This window comes from Egretta garzetta, unplaced genomic scaffold (assembly GCF_000687185.1).
Source record: "Egretta garzetta isolate BGI_Z169 unplaced genomic scaffold, ASM68718v1 scaffold220, whole genome shotgun sequence".
NCBI lineage: Eukaryota > Metazoa > Chordata > Aves > Pelecaniformes > Ardeidae > Egretta > Egretta garzetta.
This window is the reverse complement of record NW_009258414.1, coordinates 1,483,056-1,490,288: the sequence shown is the minus strand read 5'-3', so window position 1 is coordinate 1,490,288 and position 7,233 is coordinate 1,483,056.

Here is a 7,233-nt window from a genome sequence, read left to right as displayed (position 1 = left end):
TAGGAAAGATGGGGAAAATCTTTTTAGTAGGGCCAGCTGTGACAAGACAAGGGGTAATGGTTTTAAACTGAAGCAGGGTAGGTTTAGACTAGATATAAGGAAGAAGTTCTTTACAATGAGGGTGGTGAAACACTGGAACAGGTTGCCAAGAGAGGTGGTGGAGGCCCCATCCCTGGAAACTTTCAAGACCAGGTTGGATGGGGCTCTGAGCAGCCTGATCTAGTTAGCGGTGTCCCTGCTCCTGCAGGGGGGTTGGACTAGATGACCTCTAGGGGTCCCTTCCAACCCAAAACATTCTATGATTCTATGATTATTCCACCCAAACAGCTGCTAAAACGAGCCCAAGGTTTCACATGGAAAGAGCAGCACAGAAAGTAGATTAAAACCATTGAAAGAACAGAGACCTCATGAAAAATGAGTGTATGGTTCCCCCTGTGACAAGATTTGAGAACTCCAGCAAAGCCTGGAAACCCTTCTGTCATGTCTGGTTACCCCCACTGCATAATGTGCCCCCCGCCCCCCCAAACATGCTCCTCTTGTGCAAATGGGAAATCTTTACTCCTATATGGAACTCGGGAAGTACCTAATGACACAGCCAAGCAAGCCCAGCAGTCCACCTTCCACAGGGCATTCAGAGCAACAGATGAACGTATTGGTGGTGTGTCTGCAGGAAGAAGCACCGGCACACTTTCTCCTGCTGAGACTCAGCACCACGCTACGTTAACTCTTCCTGACCAAGGCTGTCCTGGGTTTAACCAGCTCAGAACAGGCAGCAGGAAAGGGGGCTGCCTGTGCCTGCCCTGAGGGATACAGCCAGTATCTTGCAGAGACTGCAGTCTGTGTTGGATCTGCCTTCACAGGACTGGAGTATCCAAAGTGGCAATGGAGAAGCAACACCTTCACCTGATGATTCCCAGCTAGGCTCGCACTGAAAAGCCAAATGATAAAAACAGTCTACAGAATATATCTGATGGCTCTGATGGTGTTGCCCTTTGCAACCTCTCTGGTTAAATCCTGCTCTTAAGGTTTGTTGTTCAGAATTATGATACAAATGATTTGTGGGTGTGTATTTCAACCAATCCATCACTACCGCTCTATGGGAGGATTCACTGTTCACAGTGCGCTGTTACATGTTGTACCTGAGCAGTACAAATAAGCTCCATCAAATACCTGGTTTTGTCTAGGTTAATACGTCTATTCAGCAAAGCAGGGTCCATCAGGAATATTTAAGCATGTACATAAAACTAAGCATACATCCAAGAGCTTTACTGACTACATGTCCCTTGCAGCCTTGTGATAATCATGTATATATCTTTGCAGAAACAAAATGTTAATGAGTATTCGTCAGAATCCTTTTTGCTTCACATTAAAAATACTCTTTGTGCAAGTGTTCCCAGGAGAACAAGGAAGAGAGGATGGAGATTTCACAGCTCTCTGAAGGCTTTTATACAGCATTCATCCTATTTTGTCCAACTCAATAGCGGCTTCTGCTGCAACCACAAGTATACGTCACCATCGCAGCTACCCCCTAAAAAGGCAGATATGGATTCACACTAAAAATGACTACGATGAAGACAAACTTAGAATGAGTTTCATCCTGGAAAACAGGGACAGAAAAGACCGGGTGGAGGTTGTAAAAGAAAAATGGAGGGTGACCAAGAGTATAGGCACAAGAAAAGAGCAGAAAGCCAAACTGATTTAAATCAGCCCAATAACAATCTCAGGCAGAGATTGCTTTTGGGCGAGGGCTGGCTGAAAGAGGCTTGGAGCGGGAACAAAACCTGACTTTTGATGCTTTGCTTACTGCGGCATCCAGGAGCTGGTGCATCTTCTCGTTGAAGACGTAGAATCGCATCAAAGTCATTTGCTCTTACAAGCAAACAATCTGCATGCCCCAAATTTTGACTAACCACCTGGTTCAATAGCAGTGAGGCTCCAGAGCAGGCAGCCAGAGCAGCTGCTTGCCCTCAGGGAGCAGAAGTGACATTATGACTGAAGTTGAAGACACTGAGGCCAAAGAAAGTCTGCATCTGGGCTTCAGGTTCATGCTCACACTTTAACAGGTTTCAACGCCAAATCGAAGGCCATATGGTGTCCTTGTCTCCACTGAGTCAAGTTTTACTAGACAGTCAGTAGCATGACACCGTCCCCGGGCACTCAGCCACATCCTGGGGCTTTTCAGCTCTTCTCAGACATTTGGGTCCCATAAAAAGTGACGTTTGTTAGCCCTGCCTGACAAGGCTCCCTGGGGAATGCCCTCCACCACCCCTCCCACGGCAGGCACCCTGCACCTTCCAGCCCCCACAGCCACCCTTCACTACAGAGAAATTCAACAGGCATTGAATTTCAGGTTTTGGGCTTCAATTAATGGCCACGACTTCCCACTAACTCTTCTGTGTCACCTGGGGAAATGCACTACCAGAGCAAGCACTTCCCAAATATTCCAAGGGCTTTGCAGCATCTCCTGACAGGCATTAAAACCAGGAACGTTTGAAAGACGAATTGTGCCCTCCGAAAGAGCAGCCGCTTTGCTGTGATAATGCCATGCAGGCAGCGTCTCTCCACTCCGCCTTTCATGCAGTCCCAGTGGTGAAGCAGGACACAGATTCCCATTATTAGCAGCTCTCCAAAGTCCAAGAGAGAAATTATTGCCTGGTATTAATTATTATTGGGAAGAGTATGTTGTACTCTGAGATTTTTGTTTACAATCTTGCATTGCAAAAAAAGATTTTGAATAATCTCCCAGCCGGCGGAGCAGAGACGCAGGCGCTCGTTTGAACCAGGCACAGCTCAGATCCTAAAGGCTGTCACCATAGCACGGTGCAAGCGGAGCCACCAGCCCTCTTGGTGCAGGTCTGCTTTTCAAACGTGAGGAGCCCCGGTGGATCAAGCGCAGCCGCCACTGGAGGGATTTAGCAGTGCTTGTTTTCCGTCGCTCCCCGAAGCCAGGGCTCGGACTTCCCAGGCCTGTCTCCTAACTGCGGGAGCGCGGTGCCCTCCCGAGCCCTCCCCACCCCTCTCTCAATGCCCTAAACTGACTGATGGAATTAGATTTGTGGAGTGAACTCAGTTGCTTTTGATCTCTATTCAAGGTGCCATCAAGGGATCTTAATAGGTAGTATCTTAGCAAACGCTTTAAGGCCTGAAACCGTCATTAAAGAAACTCCTGATTCTCACACTTGTCTGAAAGAATAGAGGAGCAAGCTGGCTTCAAATGCCACTTGACAGATGGGAAGACATATGGACTATAGGATTGCTGATCTAAAGAGTCAGAGCCATGGTCAGGCTGAGGAAACATACATCTTTATTTTGATGTTGACCTCAAAGGGAAGAGGTCTGAGTCAACAGAAAGGGGAAAGGGCAGAAAATATCACAAGTCTGAGGCCAGGATTGCTTTGAACTTGAGGACACACATACTAAACGGTACCAAGTTGACAAAAAGGCTTCCTGACACTCCGTGTCTACAGATTTAGCAGTCTGACCCATATAGCTGCCTGGTGCGTTTTCGGTAACGAGCCGAGTGAGGATCAGTAACGCTGATGCAATCTCCTGTGGCACCCAAGAAGTTTGTCATTTCTTCCAGCACCAGCTATTCACAGAGCCCCGTCACGGGGTGGGACAGAGGGCACATGGGGGCACTTTGGGTTAAAGCCCCCGTGATCCTTCTGCCGGTCTTTGGAGGAGCTACAGAAGTACAGGATCACCCTGAGCCACAGATCAGTGGATCCCTGCAGATCACTTCTCCTCGAGTTCTGCATTTGTTTCTGTACTGGCTCTATATGAAAAAACGTATGACCCCATCCCAACTCATTAACATTGCACATAGCATTTTCTATAAAACTCCCCCTGGGACACTTAACTGTATTCCTTTCCAGCACTGAAAAAATGCTCAGGATAAAGTTTAGACATTTGGAGCCTTCTGCTGAATTTAAATGGCTGCGCGAGGAATCCATGAAACAAATGAAGGGACAGATATCCTATTGTCTTCCCAGAAAAAAAGCAGGGCCTTTTAGTTCACTGTCTTTCTTGATGTCGTCTTTTTATCACAAGTGTGCACTGATGAAACTACTTTAATGCAGTCTGTTCCAAGAGATTAAATTGAATGTCTGTGTAGAGTTTCAGGGCTCAGCAGCATAGCATGGCAGCTTCGTTTCACATCTCCGGGACACTGGGCAGGCATAAAAATAATTGCAGACTCAGAAACGATCAAGGAATGTATCCCGGCTGCAACTGATGCTGTATTAAAAGGAAAGACAAAAGCCAAAGTGCATAATGAATTTAAAAAGATTTCTTTATCAAACATGTCATTTGTTTGAAGGACTGAATTGCTGGCATCAGATGTGGCAGATCAGCTTGTTACCAAAGTGAAACATGAGGACTGCTATGCAATGGCAACTGATGAGTCAATTGAAATCACTGATGGTGCTCAAATGCGCATCTTCATTTAATATGTCACTGGTCAGAAGTTAACCAAAGACCTCCTGGTTTAGTCGCCACAGAAGCAAACCAAAGGCTACAAAATACGGTGCGCTAGCGCTGGACCTCAGAGGCCCTAATATACTTAATGGGAGCTGACGCTCCAACTACAGTTGTCTGTGAAAAATAATTTCTGACATCCCCCTAACAACTGAACTCAGGCTCGCGAGCATCAGTGCCTTGTCCATCAAACCGTTCTCTCAGCTGCATTAAAAGCAAGATATTAAAATGGCATTAGATTACCCAGAAACACAGTCATCTGTCTAAGGCTGACACCTATTCCTCGTGCTGATTATTTCAGCTTCCTCTTTATGGGGATGTTCTTGAAGGGAACAGTTTGCTAAGTACTCAGGTGGTTTGGTGATTGAAAAAAATACAAATAACGCTTGGTAAAAATAGGGAAAACCATTTTCAAAACTCTTCCCCCCTCCAAAACCAAAACAAGACAAAGCAAAAAAAAACCAAAACCAACCAAACCCCAAACACATTTCCTCCATCCTTCCTAACCGTTTGTAGGTTACCTGGGCAGAAGTTCTTGGTCTTGATACAATAAGCCTAAGTAATCTTGTTGAAAAATCTTTATGAGGTTCAATTTTCATACTTCAGAAACCCAGAGCGAGAAAGCAGAAAGGGTGACTTTACAGAAGTCAATTTTCAACAGAAACACCCACCTGGATTTTTCACACGAGGAAATAGCAAACTGACCAAGAGAGTGTAAAATCTCTCTCGGGGTCTTTGGGATGTATTTGGAAGATTTTACTGCAGAGAGGCAAATCTCCTCTGAGCTTGGTGAATAACCCCCTGGCTAAACTTGCTGAGAAGACGCAGGCAGATTTAACTAGTCGGGAGCAGCTTTCAGCGGGATTTGCTCTATGGGCTGCACTGCTACAGCTTTTTTCTGCCCTGAGATTCCCACCTCCCCTGCCAACGGAGGCAGAGCAGCCTGGGGGTCTCCCACCGGCACCCACAGGGCCAGCCCAGCGGCAGGAGAAGTCGCCCAGCGCCTACGAGCTGGAGGGAAGGCTCCATGCCCCTGCCCACGACCAGCGTGCAGCCTCAATCCAGCTGCAGCGCGATGCCTAGTAAACACTCTGGGATCTGTTAAAAATGAGGCTTTTCTAATACGCTGAAGATGACAGACCTCAAGTTGTCATATATTAAAATGGTGAGTACATTCCTTCCTCCGAGTAACCAATAATGGGACAAAAACCCTTGCCAACTCCAGTCTGTCCCTTCTGCCAAGGATTGTTTGAGCTCAGCTCATCCCAAGTGCCCCCGTTGGGATCCAGATATAGATTAACACAGTTTCGAAATGCACCAGGGCCACAATCATGCAAGACTTGATCCAACCCAGACTGGAGTCCGTGGAAAGGTCTGCATTGACGCAAGCGGATAGAGAGCAGCACCACCGTGCCTGCTGCTAAGAAACCAGCCCAGGTCCCTCCGCCGCGGCAGAACCCAGGCCGTGGTCTCCAAGAATAGAGGGGAGCATGGGGGAGCAGGAGGGCAACAACAGCTCCCTGAGGGTCCCTCTGGTCCCAAGCCCAGTGGCCACGAAGCCACCTGCAGGAAGCCAGCCGGTTCCTTCCCCCTGGCAGCTCAGGTCTGGATTGCCAACAGGCTCTGTCACCGGCCACGTCGCACAGCCCCGGCACGGGACCCGGCCGATAGCCACGCACAGCTGTATCGTGGGAGCCAAACCTCGTGTAGCGCGGAGGGTACCTCACCCCGGGCAGCGCATGCTGCTTCCCACAGGGCAAACCCTGCGCACGTCCCCGGAGACTCACACACTTTTGTGGGGGCTCTGCCTGAACAGCCTGCAAATGCAAAAGGCTCAGCTGGGTGTATTCACACACAGGGACAAGGAGCAGCTCCTCGCTGCTGTACCAGCCTGGCCTCCTTTCACTCCCCTATTCCTTCTTCGCCAACCCACATCCCTTTTGTTCCTCCTTTCCTCATTCCCACGTTTTTGTGCTGCCCTCCCAGGCATCCCATGCTTTACCCGACAGCCTGCCCTTCCACGCTCTTCTCCAAGTTTACTTCTCAGCCATCGTTTCTTTGGGATTTGCTGCAGTCACGGGAGCAAGAATTGAAATGGGGAAATACCAGCCTTGGGGGCCTCTCCCTTTTACAGTCCCCAGTACTGGTATAGTGCTAGTAGGAGACCACACCAAGCCAAGGGGTGCAGCATTCATGCACGCACTAGCCCCCAGCTTGGGGCCTTCTACTCCATCACAGCAATAAAAAACTGCCCATTCAAGTCCTTTGTCTTAAAGATTTCCATCCTGGCTACAGCAAGTGCAGATTTATTGGTGGGAGCAACTGCAGGAGGAATAGTAAACAGCACGCGCGTGCGTGCCTATGTGCCAGAGCGCGGGATGCCGTGCCTCTGCCGAGCGCGGCAGAAACTCACGACAGTCAAAATTAAATATGTGGCTAATATAAAATGGGTTTCCTGGTGCGTTAAAAAAAAAAAATAAAATAAAAAAAGAAATAAATAAATCATTTGGCATCTTCTCTCATGACATACGCGGCACCAGTCAAAGCATTGCAGGGACACACTGATGGGGGAGAACCAAAGCCAAGAGAGACGGCTGACTACGCCGGATCTGAGGAATCAGACACCTGCCTTATTATGAACAGTGATGCACAGCGTGGCCTCCGCTTTCTCACAGCCCTCCGCTCACGCAAGCCAAATTGCACGACCCGCATCCGCCGCTGCCCGCTACCGCACTCTTTACAGGCGCCGCCCACCCC